Raw genomic sequence first — 17,143 nt, forward strand, 5'->3', positions numbered from 1 at the left:
TCTTCAATTAACAATAATAAAAATATAGTTGAACAAGTAGAGAAAAATCAAAGGCAAATCTATATTAAACGCAGTAGAAAATCATCCTCAAATATGTTCCATCAAACCTTAGATAAAAGAGTTTAGCTACTCATAAATACAACAATTAACATAATGTTCAGAGACATTAAACTACAAAGTAAAGAGATAAAGGAAGGAAAAACTCGTTTGATTCTTGCTCCACAGTGCTTGGCAACCTTTTTCATCTCCAAAATCATGTCCAACCCTAGAATAACTCGTTTGGGGAGTATTTATGTCAATCCCTCGTCCAAATCCGGGTTTGGGTCTTTTAACCCGCGACTTTTAATTACCGTGCTATTGACCTCGCGAAGCCTGGTCTGTAGCACGGTCGACCTGGCTATAGACCTCGCGAAGCCTGGTCTATAGCGCGGTCGATCAGGCTATAGACCTCGCAAAGCCTGGTTTGTAGCACGGTTTGGGTATTTGATATTTTTTTCTCTTTTCTTGCGTTTTTTTATCCACGTTTTGTGCAACTTTCATTCGATGATTCATTCCGATGTTCCTACACATAAAACAACACAATTTAGCGCAATTGTCGCACAATAACTCACTAAACCAACAAAATATAGGACGAGTAATGTGCTAAAAGTATAGCATTTTGGCTTAACATCACCACCCCATACTTAAACGTTGCTCGTTCTCGAGTCAACTACCAATTTCTTAAGCACTTTTTTTAGCGCATCTGAAGCACACCATACATATGACTGTGGTCGATAGCAACAATTAAACTTTAGCATATGCCTTCAAACTTCCCTTTATTTTATGCCATATTTCAAAAATTTATTCAACAAACAGACAACATGTTTATAACAATGCTAACCTCACAAACCGACTCAATATCACAATGCATTCATGGCTCGAACACTAATTATTATAGAGAAATCTAATAACGTCACTTATCCCTTATGAAATCATGTGCCCTCACAACAAGAACAAGAGAGTAAGTTGAATCCACACATTCGAATCAAATGCTCAAATATATTTTAAGGACCCACGTATATCAAAGAAGGTCCTCACTCTCACAAAGAAGTCACATGCATGCACAAAGTACCATAGGCTTGCCCATTATGTAAACCTCTACTAATGCAGGCTTGCTCGATCTAAAATCAATTAGGACTTTTTATGGTTGTAATGTTGGCTTAAGGACGGGTAGGATAAATTTAGGAATAGTGACTAACCCTCCTAAATACTTTAACACATCACATAATTAACTTGAAGCGCATTTTTTTCTTTTCAACCCAACTGCATTTTCACAAACAATACCATCCCCAACGTATTTTCTCTTTCTTTAAGCACTACTTTAATTTATACCCACTAGTAAGAACAAGATTATAATTTTTTTTAAGTTTCCGCTAGTGGTGTATTAATTTACAAAATAAGTGTACCCTTCTTTCTTTCATTGGTTCCACTCGAAAGCCACCCCACACTTAGTCCTTACTTCTTCTAGCGCTCACTTCATAATTAAAGTGCTTAATGAGGTACAAGGATCAAAATAATGATAATTAAGAATAAATGGGTATAGGCTTGTAATATGGTTTCCAAATAAAAGTCTATAAGCTCAAAAGGGTTGACTAGGGATAAATTTTATTTGTGGTAGGCATTAAGTTCAAAGAGGTCAAATAAAGCCTAAAATCATTTTTTTAAACCAAGCAAAACCTAAAATTTCGCTTCAACTCACATGCCGGACAAGTTCTAGACTCTAATGCGATGACACAGACTATACAATTTCTCATCACACATGGCACATGATTCACCAAGGACGGTTACATTCCTACTCTCAAACAATTGCAAGTATTCACAGAGCCATAAAATATTAAGCATCAAGCACAAAGTGACACAAGCCAAGAAAATGAGATATAGGCGTCAATAAACATGTTATCTAACTCAACAAGGTATCATAAGCAACTTCAAATCATAGGGAAGGTAATACACATGCTAGAGTCTAAATATGCTACTATCAAACAAGCCAAAAGGGTGTCTAGAATTTCATCTTCCTTCTTTTATTCCATAAATCCTATTCTATTCTAAAAACAAAACAAAAACTACTACCCAGTTCAACTACATCCCGTGGAAAAGAACCGCGGCACAAAGAAAAATCACGAGAGATTATTACTATCTAAAATAATAAAAAGACCTATATATATATATATATATATATATATATATATATATATATATATATATATATATATATTTGGTTAGACTTTAGTCCCTCAAGAAAACTGCCTAAGAGATCCATCGTCGGGAAAAGTCCAGTCATTTTATTTTTTTTATTATTATTATTATTTTATAATAAATAAGGGGAAATACGAAAATAAAAAAAATAAAAAAATTAAACACAAGAGCTAGTTTATCTAATATTTACAAATACAAATGACAGAGAATACCTTCCACCCCACACTTAGTTCATGCATTGTCCCCAATGCATATATAAATTCATAAATTCAACAACTCAAAAACATGTAAGGGGTAGGAAAAACTCCCTGATCATTCATCGTCATCACCCTCATCATCGAAGGCTTCATCTGCAGCTCTCCACTAGTCATCCGCTGCCCCGTCCTCAGCATCAGCATCATCATCATCGGACTGCTCTGGCTCGGCCTCGAAACATACTGGTGTGTTGACATCCTTATCATCTGGGAGTCGCTGACCATCGCCAAGCCTAAGTAGCTGTTGTGCATGAGGATTGAGCGGAAAACGCTCCTCCAAGATGGCCCTCTCCTCAGTAGTGGTCAGCATTCCCCCAATCCTGAGCTGTAAATCCGTCATCCCATATAGATGTGCCATAAAGTTGTCATCTCAAGCATTGCGCTCGACACCTGTCCTTGTGGCCATGGCATTATCCTCTTTAACCCGGATGCTTCTAATGTCTGTTAGTCGGAGGGGTGGTGGAATGACTATATCAAAATCTCGCTTCTCCTCTACCTCTTCTTTTCTCAGGTACTGAGTCAATATGTTGGTGAAGGACAGTCTATCAATATGCTTGCTTGTTCTTACTTGGGCCATATGGTAGCGTATTAAGTGGCCCATATTCACTTTCTGGCCAGTCATGAGGAAGTACAACACGCATATCCTTTCACGGCTAATCAGAGTCTCTTGGTTGCAAGGTAATAGTCGCGCGTTGATCAATTTCAGCCACACCTGAGCCTCCGGCTTTATTTTTTTCTTTGGAAATTTCCTATGGCGTTGGATCTTCTTGTCACGAACCCAAGCAGCCACAGAATTGACACCACAGAGAGTGTGTCTCAATGCTTGATATGTTGGACGGGTGATGAAGTTGTCCAAGGGTTCCTGTGGTACATTCGGAGCTCCCAAAAAATTGCATAAAGCTGATGCCGAGAAATCGATCAACCTTCCTCTAATAGGTACCAGCTGCTCAGGATCACTCGGATCAAAACCGGCATAAAACTCCCGAACAAGGTTGACATTTATATCCCCGGTGTTTCTAAACACGTAGCTCAAGCCAAGGTTATGAATACCTTTCCAAATTGATTGATACTTAGCTTGTAGGTGTCGCTCATGAACAACTGATTTAGAATGTATATGTCTCGGCCGACAAAGCTTTTACCAATCCTTGGCAGATTGAGGTATGCTCTTCAGTCCAAATTCTCATTGTCCCTCAGGTTGTAGGCGTGTGGCTGCTATAGTTTCAACTGCTTGCAACCCTTCAACTTGGCTTGAAATGGCCTCCCCACCTTTTCTCTTTTTCGGTGGAGGTCTGGAAGAAGCCTTGGCCTTAGTCGGAATAGTAGCCTTGCCCTTGCCTTTACCATCATCTTTTTTAGGAGGCATATTCATACCTACATAAGTGAAAGTTCCTCAGTGATAAAGAATATGAATCAATTCAAAACATGGTCCTGTGACCCCACACTTAAGAGTTCACGACATGATGTTCAACCATTTTGAGGCTACTTAGACTTCACCTCTTGAAATTTTGCTTGAGAATCAAGCAATGGCAAAATGATGTTTGCTACAATTGGGATGCATATAGCTACTGTTGAGACCACTTAAATTTGCAATTTGGAGTTGTGCAATGCAACATGGCACTAGTATTATAATCCCGGAGTCCAGAACTCCATTTGGGCAAAGAGTGCCTTTGAGGCATTTCGACAAACACTTGGCGTGCACTAGTGTTGTCAAAGTGGTTGTAGAGATGAGTGATTGCCTCACCCTCCACAAATTGTCTTGGGGATTTCATGTTATCACCCTAATATCCAATATCAATACCAATCCTATGGGGTTTATGGGATTAGGCCGAGCAAGCAAATTGAGGCCATGAATACATACCCAAAATTGGTTAAATTTATGATAGATGAAAGAGTTAGAAATATACCTTAGATGCTTAGGAGGATTGAAGTGTTATTCAATTGATGTCTCAAGTGAACGAAGGAGATGATGAGTGAATGTTTACAATGGAATTTGTGTGTGAGGGGGAAGGGAAAAGGGACGGGCAGTGAGGTATGGGTTAATAGAATGAAGTGTATTGTGTTAAGTTAGGTGTGTGTGTTTGTGTAGTTTTTTTTAATAGAAAGAAGTTAGAAAACAAAGCTTAAAAAATTAGAAGGGAAAAAGGGACGGGAAGTGAGGTGTGGGTTATGTTTTAATTAATGTGTTTGTGTGTGTAGTGTTTTAATGTGTTAGATTAAAAGGCAAAGAAAACTTGACCTTATTATAACCCGCGCGACACGAGGCAAAAGCGAGCTCCAGCTCACTATAACCCGCGCGACACGAGGCAAAAGAGAGCTCCAGCTCGCTATAACCCGCGCGACACGAGGCTAACGCGAGGTCCTGCTCGTTGTTTTCAGGCGACGTGAGGCTAATGCCAGGTCCTGCTCGCTGTGTCCCTTGCGATGCGAGGTTAAACGCGAGGTACTTACCTGGCGACGCGAGGCTAAACGCGAGCTCCATCCCTTGCGACGCGAGGTTAAACGCGAGTTGTATCCCTTGTGATGCGAGGTCTGCTACCAGGTTCGTTGATCCTTAGTATTTTTGGCACGGGGTAGACTCGAGTTCTAGAACGTACTCATGTGATTTTTATTCCGTGTTGTGCCCGACTCCAAGCTTAATGACATCCCAAAGTGCTCCATTACCTGTTCAAACACCAAAACTTAACTAAAACTTGTTAGTGAGTAAAAACAAAGAGAAAATTCTAGTTAAGCTAAAATAAACTACGCATTGGGTTGCCTCCCAACGAGCGCCTGATTTAACGTCGCGGCACGACGCAGGCGATCAAACTTAAGGTTCACTCAACAATTGAGGATCCTTCAAATGAATCACTGATACAACTTTTTCCTCCTCCATGCCAAGGTAATGTTTCAACCTTTGCCCATTAACTCTAAACTTGTTCGTTCCATCCTCGAATTCAATTTCTGCAGATCCACTTGAGAGTACTTGCACCACTCTAAATGGTCCCGACCATCTAGATTTCAGTTTACTCAGAAATAGTTTCAATCTTGAATTATACATCAACACGACATCTCCGGGTTTGAAAATACTTTTTTGAATATGCTTGTCGTGCATGATCTTCATCCTTTCCTTGTACAACCTGGTGCTTTCAAAAGCATGGTAACGGAACTCGTCGAGTTCATGAAGTTCTGTGACTCTACTCGTACCAGCGACCTCCATGTCAAGATTTAATTTCCTTAATGCCCAAAAAGCTCTATGCTCTAGCTCCATCGATAAGTGACACACCTTTCCGAATACCAATTTGTACGGTGACATACCAATCAGAGTTTTGAATGCAGTGCGGTAGGCCCATATTACATCATCCAATTTTTTCGGCCAATCAGTCCGAGTAGCATTTACAGTTTTGGTCAAAACATTCTTGATTTCTCTGTTTGACACCTCAACTTGACCACTTATTTGTGGGTGATACGGAGTGGAAACCTTATGGCGTACGCCATATTTTTCCAGCAACTTTGCGAAGGCTCGATTGCAAAAGTGAGTTCCTCCATCACTGATGATCGCTCTTGGAGTTCCAAATCAGGTGAAGATATTTTTTCTTAGGAAACCAATAACTCACTTTGCATCATTTGTTGGGAGTGTCACAGCTTCTACCCATTCCGAGACATAGTCCACTGCTACGAGTATTTACTTGTTGTTGCATGAGCTGACAAATGGTCCCATAAAGTCGATTCCCCATACATCAAATACTTTTACTTCTTGAATTGAGTTCATGGGCATCTCATGTCGACGGGAAATATTCCCCGTCCTTTGGCACTCATCACAGCTCTTTACCCAAAAGTGTGCATCTTTAAACAACGTCGGCCAATAGAAGCCCGACTCCAAAACTTTAGCCGTTGTCCTTACTCCTCAAAAATGACCTCCATAAGGCAAAGCATGACATGCCTGCAAAACAGAAGCTTGGTCTATCTCGGGAATACATCTCCGGATCATGTTATCAATACAAATCCTAAACAAATATGGTTCATCCCAGAAATAAATGCGACAATAACGAAAGAACTTTTTCTTCTGCACAGAAGATAATCCATAGGGAACAATACCGCTTTCCAGGTAGTTTGCAATGTCTGCATACCATGGCGCTTCCTCAAGGCTCGTGACTAATAATTTTTCATCCGGGAAAGTCTCCATGATCTCTTCAACCTCAACCTTCGTTTCATCTTCTTCAAGCCTGGACAAGTGATCGGCAACTTGGTTCTCCGTTCTTTTTCGGTCACGAATTTCCAAGTCAAACTCTTACAGCAGTAGAACCCATCAAATTCTGGTAGATTGGATGCATGATCTTATCTTTTCTCTGCCCAAGTACTGCTCTTACAGCATGGTCACTTGTATCACACATCAGCTCAAATTTTTTCTCCCAGTCGGGTGCAACTATGATAGGTGCAGACACCAACCTCTTCTTCAATCCCTCAAAAGCTATCCTGCAGTCATCAAAAAACACAAAAGGATGATTTTTTTCAAGCAATTTACACAAAGGGTTAGCGATCTTGGAAAACTCTTTTATAAAACGCCTATAGAAACCGGCGTGACCAAGGAAACTTCTTATTGCCTTAACCGAAGTGGGTGGTGGAAGCTTCTCTATTGCATCGACCTTAGCACAGTCCACCTCAATGCCCTTACTTGTGACTAGGTGTCCTAAGACTATACCTTCTTGTACTATAAAATGGCATTTTTCCCAGATTAGTCTCCATACATCTCTGCAGCACTCTTTTCAGATTTCCAAGGCAATCATCGAAAGAGTTTTCCACCATTGAGAAATCATCAATGAAAACCTACATTATGTTCTCTATCATATCTGTAAAAATGGCCATCATGCACCTTTGGGTAAATGCCATATAGACAGGTGAATGACATTTTTTCTCTATCTTCCGGGGCAATAGATATTTGATTATACCCCGAGTATCTATCCAAGAAGCAAAAATGGGACATCCTTGCCAATCTATCGAGCATTTGATCAATAAATGGCAAGGGGAAAGATCTTTTCGGGTGGCCTTGTTCAATCTTCTGCAGTCCATGCAAATTCGCCATCCTGTGACTATTCTTATTGAGATTAACTCATTGTTCTCATTTTGCACAACAATCATCCCACCTTTATTTGGCACACACTGAACTGGGCTAACCCAGTTGCTATCTGAGATGGGAAAAATAATTCCCGCATCTAACCACTTGTTCACTTCCTTCTTTACAACTTCCTTCATGTTAGGGTTCAACCTTCTTTGATGTTATCTAGAAGGTTTGTGCCCATCTTCTTGTAGAATTTTATGCATACAGAAGTCCGGGCTGATACCCTTAATGTCTGCAATGGTCCAACCAATTGCAGTCTTGCACTCTTTCAACACCTGTAAAAGTTGTTCTACCTGCACATCTAACAAACCAGATGAGATAATAACAGGTAAAGTCGAGTTAGGTCCCAAGAAAGCATACCTAAGGTGAGATGGTAGCGGTTTCAGCTCCAATTGTGATTGTGCTTCGATCGATGGCTTAGCTGGAGGGGTCTTTCTTTCTTCCGAGTGGAAAGGCTCGAATTCGAGCTCTCTTTTCCAGTACCCTTTCCCTTGAAGAGCCAACACCCATTCCGCCAAGTCTTCACCATTTACTTCTTCTAAGTTCATGAGGTAGGCTGTTAGAGGGTCTTTTGCATTAAGTGCCTCATCATCTTCCTCCATGATTACATCCACCGTGTCTAACAAAGAGCAATTTGCAAACTCACTGTCGCCGCACAGACTTTTGCACATTAAATGTTATTTCTTCATTATTCAACCTCATCTTCAGCTCCCCCATTTCACAATCAATTAGAGTTCTCCTTGTGGCCAAGAACGGCCTTCCCAAAATTATGGGAATCTCCTCATCAACCTTGCAGTCCAGAGTGACAAAATCTACTGGAAACACGAATTTTCCAACTTGCACAAGTACATCGTCAAGTATACCTGATGGCCTTTTCACCGTTCGGTCAGCTAGCTGCAGTAACATGGATGTGAGCCTTGCTCTTCCAATACCTAACTTTTTATAGATAGACAATGTCATCAGATTTATACTTGCTCCCAAATCACACATTGTTTTGGCAAATGCATAGCTACCTATGGTGCATGGAATTGTGAAGCTTCCAGGGTTGGATAACTTCTCAGTTATAGGTCTTGACACAACCGCACTATAGGATTGTGTCAATGTGACAGTTGTCAAGTCTTGAAAGTCGAACTTACGAGCCATCAAGTCGTTCATCATTTTTGCATAACCGAGCATCTCCCTCAAAGCATCAATTAGAGAAATGTTTACCTAAATTTGCTTCAGCATTTCCATGAATTTTTTGTACTGCTCATCCTTATGATATTTGGTAAATCTCTGCGGGAAGGGTGATGGTGCTCGTTTTTTTCCTGTGGCTTGAGTTAGATCTTGTTGAGGCACTTTTTCTAATGCCTTCTCTTGCACTTTCTCAGTCTCCTCCGCAACCTCTTTTTCCTTATTTATTTCCTTCTGGGCTGGCTGCACTCTCACTTTTGTTAGCTCAATTGACTCATCTACCTCAATTGGCACTGGCACAAGTGTTACAGTTGATCAGGTTTCATGAGCAATTTCTTGCTCTTAATCAAGATCTCTACCATTTCTCAAACTCATAGCCATAAGCTGATTCGGGCCCTGCTCCTTCGGATTGATATGTGTGTCTGCAGATAAAGTCCCTTGGGGACGATTATTCAGAGCCATAAATATCTTCCCTAATTGAATCTCAATGCCTTTTATCGCTGACTCATGTGCTTCCGCCTTCTCTCACATTTTTCCATTAGACCCAATCAGTTGTTGCAGCATTCCTTTAATTTCAAACATCCCATCATCTTGTCTCACTAGCTGTTATTCTTGAGGTTGTTGATAAGCTAGCTGCTAATTTTGCTGATTGTATCCCTGTTGCCTTTGGTAAGGCACTACTTGACCCTGTGGTCGCATAACTCCAGGATTATTGGGGTTACTGTATTGTTGTTGTGATGGTCTATACTGCTGATTATGCTGCCCCCAATTCTGACCACCTTGCCTCTCACTTCCATAGTTTCCCTCATAGTTCATATTCTCCTGATAGTTTTGGTTGTCATTTTCACCACTCCACGAGCACACGTATGGTTGGTCAATGCATGGTGTACATAATCCCCCATTAGTCGTGTCAACTATGTGTACCTGTTTCTGGCCTGATTCATCAATCTTCTTGGTGAGGATACTCATTTGCGTCATCAGAGTAGCCATATTCTCGGCTATGGAGTTGTTAGGGTCCAATGCTACTGAGTGAACTATAGGGGTGATTGTAGTGTCTCTTGTTATCCATCTTAAGTTTTGAGCCATTTTATCTAGCAGGACCTTACATTCTCTAAATGACATGCTCAAAAATGCTCCACCTGCTGAAGCATCAACATTAGCCTTCAAGTTATTCGCCAATCCCATGTAAAACCGTTGTCCCAACATCTGATCTGGAATGCCATGATGTGGATATTTAACCAACATACCTTTTAACCTTCCCCACGTTTCTTGTAATATTTCAGCTGGTTTCTACCGGAAGCTCAACATTTCATCAACTTGCTAGCCGGTCTTATTGGGTGGGTAAAACTTATTCAAAAAACTGCTTGACTAATTCCTCCCAAGTGGTGATGGAATTTATGGGGAGCGAATTAAGCCAAGTCTAGGCTTCTCCTATCATTGAGAATGGAAACAACAATAGTCTTATTGCTTTCGGTGTCACATTCGGTTGCCTTTGTGTGACGCAAATTGATAGAAAAATATTTCAGATGATGTTGTGGAACTTCAATGTAAGACCCGGAGAACAATCCCTTATTTTGCAGCAGATGTAGCATGTTGTTTATAATTTAAAATGACTCCGCTTGTATCTGAGGGACTGCAATTGCAGTTGCCAAATTTTCAGCGGTGGGTTGTACCCAATCATACAAAGCTGCTTCTGGCATATGAGGTGCCACACCCTGATTGTTCGGGTCATTCACATTGTTTCGATTGTTTTGATTATCCAAAGCGTCACCCATGTCAGGTTCAATTTGTTCTCTTGGGTGATGTTGTTTTTTGTTCTTCTTGTTTGCACGATTTAATGCTTTGAAATATTTCTCAGGATCCGGTAATACTTCAAAAAATTTACCAGTTCTTGAAGAGTTTCTAGGCATACACCTATAACACACAAGACCACAAATGTTAGAATTTCAGTGTAATGAATAAGAATAGAGAAAATTGAGTAAACTAAGAATCCTAACAATTCTTATAGCTTTAATTAGTAACAATGTTGCTTTCCTCGACAACAGCGCCAAAATTTGATCACGCCCAACGATGCCTCCTAAGAGGTCTAGCGGTGGTTATAAATATAATCCAATTTATAAGTCCGGAGTCGAATCCCACAGAAAAAATAACGTACTAATTACAACCAATAGTTTTGCACGAATTCAAGTAATCAACTTTCCGAAATATTATATAATGATTTGAGAGTTTACTAACTAAGATCAAAGTAATTAAAAATGCAGTAATTTATAACTAACAAAGCAAATATTACAGACAAGATTTGGAAAAGTCTAAGGTTATGATTTCCCCTATTGTCAGAATCTTTCCCACTAAGTTTTCTATGAATTTGCCTAAATATTCTCTACCAATCGTGAGTAATTTGATTGCTGTAGCTCTCTCTCGAGCAACTACCACAATTTACTAGACGTATTTTCTTGAACTTCGCTAGCTGGCATTAATTTACCGCTCACTACGATCGCACCAAAATTTTGTTATCTCTAATCCCGCCTTTAAATCTTTCGTATTGATCTCTCAACTACGTTAGGAGTGGTGTTGTTCAACAACTACCTAAATGTGTACCACTCTCGAGCAATATATATACACACTAAATAGGCACAGTTAATTGAGAGCTCTTCAATTAACAACAATGAAAATATAGTTGAACAAGTAGAGAAAAATCAAAGGCAAATCTATATTAAACGCAGTAGAAAATCATCCTCCAATAGGTTCCATCAAACCTTAGATAAGAGAGTTTAGCTACTCATAAATACAACAACAATTAACATAATGTTCAGAGACATTAAACTACAAAGTAAAGAGATAAAGGAAGGAAAAACTCATTTGATTCTTGCTCCACAATGCTTGGCGGCCTTTTTCTTCTCCAAAATCATGTCCAACCCTAGAATAACTTATTTGGGTATTATTTATGTCAATCCCTCGTCCAAATCCGGGTTTGGGTCTTTTAACCCCGCGACTTTTAATTACTGTGCTATAGACTTCGCGAAGTCTGGTCTGTAGCGCGGTCGACCTGGCTATAGACCTCGCGAAGCCTGGTGTGTAGCGCGGTCGACCAGGCTATAGAACTCGCGAAGCCTGGTCTATAGCGCGGTCGACCAGGCTATAGACCTCGCGAAGCCTGGTCTATAGCGCGGTCGACCTGGCTATAGACCTCGCGAAGGCTGGTCTATAGCGCGGTCGACCTGTCTATAGACCTCGCGAAGCCTGGTCTATAGTGCGGTCGACCTAGCTATAGACCTCGCAAAGCCTAGTCTGTAGCACGATTTGGGTACTTGATATTTTTGGCTCTTTTCTTGCGTTGTTTTTCCATGTTTTGTGCAACTTTCGTTCGATGATTCATTCCGATATTCCTATACATAAAACAACATAATTTAGCGCAATTGACGCACAATAACTCACTAAACCAACAAAATATAGGGCGAGTAATATGCTAAAAGTATAGCATTTTGACCTAACATCAGGCAACATTGTATCACCTATTCGTGAATGCAAGTGGACGTTGAAGAAGGATGAAGCATTTAATCAGAAGTTCCTTTATTTTGGAACTAAACTACGAAGAAATCTAACAGTGCTCGTGCTGGTGGATTTATAAAATATTTAGTTAACGAAAATCAAGACTAAAAAATTTATAATAGAGAATAAAAAGGATAGTTAAGTTTTAACCATTAAACTAACAATCACAAAAATAACATTAAGATAATAATCATAAAGGACTTTACTTTATTTACAACTTCGAAAAAAAGATATAACTTAACTGCACTTAGGTGAAAAAATAAGACAGGCATGAGGAAACAAATTAGGTTTTGTAAGTTAATTTCCATACTTAGTCGAGAAGTTTCCCATATAAGATGGGAAAAGGTTAATATGCCTCTATATATGTAATGACCCAACAGGTCATTTTGACTTTTAGAACCCCGTTCCTTAAAATAAAACTTTTCGTATGTGCTTTTAATGATTTATGACTTGCGGAGATGTTGGTTCGGGATTTGGAAGTGTTTGGGTTGAAATCAGAACACTTGGTTCCTTAAGTTGGCTTTAAAAGGCCAAGTTTGACTTCGGTCAACATTTTGAGAAAACGACCCCGGAATAGAATTTTGACGATCCCAACAGCTCTGTATGGTGATTTTGGACTTAGGAGCGTGCTCGAAATTTTTTTTGGAAGTCCGTAATTAAATTAGGCTTAAAATGGCTAAAATATGAATTTAAGTTTGGAAGTTTGACCGGGGAGTTGATTTTTTGATATCGGAGTCAAAATCCAGTTTCGAAATTTTTTATAGCTATGTTATGTTATTTATGACTTGTGTGCAAAATTTGAGATCAATCGGACTTGATTTGATAGGTTTCGACATCGAATGTAGAAGTTGAAAATTCTAAGTTTCATTAAGCTTGAATTGGAGCATGATTCGTGATTTTACCGTCGTTTTATATGATTTGAGATTTCAAATAAGTTAGTATGATGTTTTAGGACTTGTTGGTAGATTTTGTTGAGGTCCCTAGGGCATCGGGTGAGTTTCGGATGGTTATCAGATCAAAAGTTGGACTTAAAAAGCTGCTGCAATTTTTCCTCTTATGTTGGACATTCTAGGCTGTGATCAAGCCCAGGTATCGAGCCCAGGTATCGAGCCCAGGGTTGACGAGGCTCAAGTTCGAGCTTGTGTATCAAAGCCACGATCGAAGGTCCAGTTCGAGGGCCAGGATCAAGACCCAAGATTGAGGGTCACGATCGAAAGCACACGCTCGATGCCATGATCGAGGCCATGACCGAGTCCCAGGCTCGAGGCCATGATCGAGGCCATGACCGAGTCCCAGGCTCGAGGCCATGATCAGGACCATGACCGAAGCCCAGGCTCGAGGGCCATGATCGAAGCCACGATCGAGGCCCAATTCCGAAGGCTGCCTCGGCAGTTTATAAAAGAAGGCATTCGTCTCATTTGTCATTTTTGACGAACTTGAGCTTGAGCAGAGGCGAATTTTGACAGATTTTCAAGGAAAAATATTGGGGTAAGTAATTCTAAATCGGATTTGGTCTACATATACAAGTATATCATTATTTTTACCATAAATTAGTGTTTTGAGATTGAAATTTGGAAAATTTTAGAAATCTCATAAAAACGAATTTTTGAGATTTCAGTATCGATTTGGAGTCGGATTTGAGTGAAACTGGTATGATTGGACTCGTAATTGAATGAGTTGTCGGATTTCGTAGCTTTCGCCAAATTCTGAGACGTGGGTCCCACTGACAAATTTTTAACTAATTTCGTGATTTTTATTGAAAATGTAGTATTTTCTTATAGAATTGATTCCTATAAATTTCAGTGATTGTATCGAAATATTTTTGGTTAGATTCGAGCCAATCGAAGTTGGATAATCGAGGAAAAGACATACTAGTGGATTAAATTGGAGCAAGACGAGTTAAGTCTCTTGTCTAATCTTGTGAGGGGGAAATTACCCCTAGGTGATTAAAATTAATAATTGTTGCTAATTGTGGGGGCTACGTACGCACGGGGTGACGAGAGTGCGTGCGTAGCTACTATTAATACTAAAGTTCGGGTAGTTTAGGACTCATAACAAGAATTACTTGTGTAAATTATATTCTTTATTTAATTAATATTATTTGATATATATACATATTGTGAATTGTTAGATAAAAATATCAAAGGATGGAAATCTCATATACTTGATTTCCTGGTTTAATTAATTAATTGTTAAGAGAAATTTTTCTTCCTCCTCAATTTATCTTATAATAAATATACTCTCATTCCGGAGGTACATAAGAAAATGTCCTCCTTTCTTGTGGAGCGGGCCGAACGCCTCGGCAGGATAGATGCATCTATAGATTGTGTCGCACGTCCCTCGGCAATGTACACGAAACTCTGGATCGGGCCGTACGACCTCGGCAGAAATCGTGCTTAATAATAATAATAATTACACTATACTTGGACAGTTTGTTGCAGCTTGTAAAGCTATTTGGTAAATTAGAAATTTATTGAGATTGAATTGCAGCTTGTAAAGCTATTTGATAAATTAGAAATTTATTGAAATTGAATTGCAGCTTGTAAAGCTATTTAATAAATTGGAATTTTTATTGAAATTGAAGTATTTAATTAATAGATTGGAAATTATTGTATTTTAAGGATTTTTATTATTTCTACTAGTTGAATAAAATCATTGTTAACTCTGTGAATCATGTTGAGTTGAATAATTATAATTTATTCTATTTATTATTGTTGACCCTTAGTGGGTGTCAAAGTCGGCCATCTCGTCTTTACCACTTCGAGATTAGGCTTGATACTTATTGGGTACACGTTATTTACGTACTCATGCTGCACTTGCTGTAAATTTTATTGTGCAGGTGCATATATGTCTAACGGCCTTGTGGGCGCATAGGTGTGGTTAAAAATTGTGGGGACATAGGTGAGCTGCATTCTGTATTACGATCAGCAGCCAACAGAGTCTCTTTCAGAGTTATTATATTTTTCCTGTCTAATTTGTATTCCGAAAAGATGTTGTATTTTATTTTAACTCCCTAGTAAATATTCATGCACTTGTGACACCGGGTTTTGGGAATGGTTGTGAATTGTTTAGAAATTTAGTTGCTAAAAGTATTTATCATTTACTCTATGAGTTTTATCTTTATTATTTCATTGGAAAAATTTTGATTTTAAAAAAATACTAAAATGGGTAATTAATCATACTTTTATGTATTGTTGGCTTGCCTGACAGCGGTGTCCGGCACCATCACGACCTTATGGATTTTGGGTCGTGACAACATGGTATTAGAGCACTAGGTTCACTTAGGTCTTACGAGTCATGAGCAAGTCTAGTAGAGTCTTGCGGATCGGTACGGAGACGTCTGTGCTTATCGTCGAGAGGCTACAGGGCTGTTAGGAATACTTTCCTTTTTGATTCCTCATCGTGCGATTCGATTTACTTTGAGGCTTATGCCTACATTTCCTTCCTATTCAATCTTATACGACGTGAAGCACTTGTTATAAATTAGGGATCGAGAAAATTTTTAATGGTACTACAGATGTAGTGCGGGATGTTTCTCCATGTGTAATTAATTGGGCTATTGTCATTGCCTTACGGTAGGCTGCTCTATCGTTTCAGTTCAGTATCAATACTATCTAAGGTTTTGAGATTTGTCATTGATTGTTATGACGATTCATGCGTTGTTATCGCACAGTGTTTATGTAATGGTAGAATGCATGTCTATGTGTCAGGGCAGTAAACGACTTGAAAGAATGTTTTTCCCAGTACATGATTCAGAGGTTCCATGTTTTATTTCCAGCAGAGAAAAGGCAATCGGACTATGAATGTTCAGGTTTGAGGTTGATGGAGTAACGAAGCCTGATATTTTTGAGTGTGGTGGAGTTCTCAATTTTAATGTGGTGTCATCACCTTGTTAAATGCGTTAAGGTTTGCCGGTGTTATAGTTTTCTTCAACTCGCCTTCACAGCGGGGTGTTAGGAATTGGTATAGGGGAAGCAGTTGTTAGAGATCGCGGTGTGCAGTGGTTCATGGTTGAAGCAGTGTTCCTAGTATTGATGGCTAGAGAAGGATGATCCTCGGAAAGGCCTAAAGCTAGTAACGACCAATTGGTTCGAGTGCTACAGAGACTGATTTTTAGCTAAGGCAACAACTGGGCAGCGAAGGATGAGGAAGGACATGTGGAAGGTCTCTTGTGGTGGTTAGGTTTCGAGAAGGCCAAGTGTAAGAAAATAGAAGTTGAGTAGTTGCTTAAAGGAGATGGTTGACCAAAGTGGGAGAGTGGCAAGGTAGAATATGGGTTACGTGGTAGGATGATTACACGTCTTGAGGTAAGTTTGGAGTGATTTGGGATGTAGAATGGACAGTTACTAGGTCTACGGACTTAAGTTGTAATATTAGCTACTATATCAAGGGAGATTGGATACAACAGGAGGGAGTTTCTTGATATGAAGAAGGATACAACATGACTTTGGATTGGAATGTATTGTCGCACCTTTAGTTGACGTCCATGAGGAGTGAACGGACTGGTGCAGCTGGTGAATGAGCTTGAACTCAAGATGATCTACTGATTTCGTAGTAAATGCACCTAGTGCAACGACGTTGGAATATGTCGGCATGCAATTTCCACATGTGGGTTATCTCCTGTGAGAAGGCGTGGTATTGATGAAGCTTCTGCGAAGCATTTTACTGGCTACCCGGTAAGAGATTTAATATGTAAATGTGGCTAGTAGTTCAGAGTTTTTATTTAAAGTTAATAGAAGGATTTCGAGAAAATTTGGAGAGTTGCGTGTGCGGGATCATGTCAACAATGAAGAAAGAATCTCGATGGAGTCCAGAATTTTGTAATTGTGGCTTAAAG

Source organism: Nicotiana tabacum, chromosome 19 (assembly GCF_000715075.1).
Source record: "Nicotiana tabacum cultivar K326 chromosome 19, ASM71507v2, whole genome shotgun sequence".
In the NCBI taxonomy this organism is placed as follows: domain Eukaryota; kingdom Viridiplantae; phylum Streptophyta; class Magnoliopsida; order Solanales; family Solanaceae; genus Nicotiana; species Nicotiana tabacum.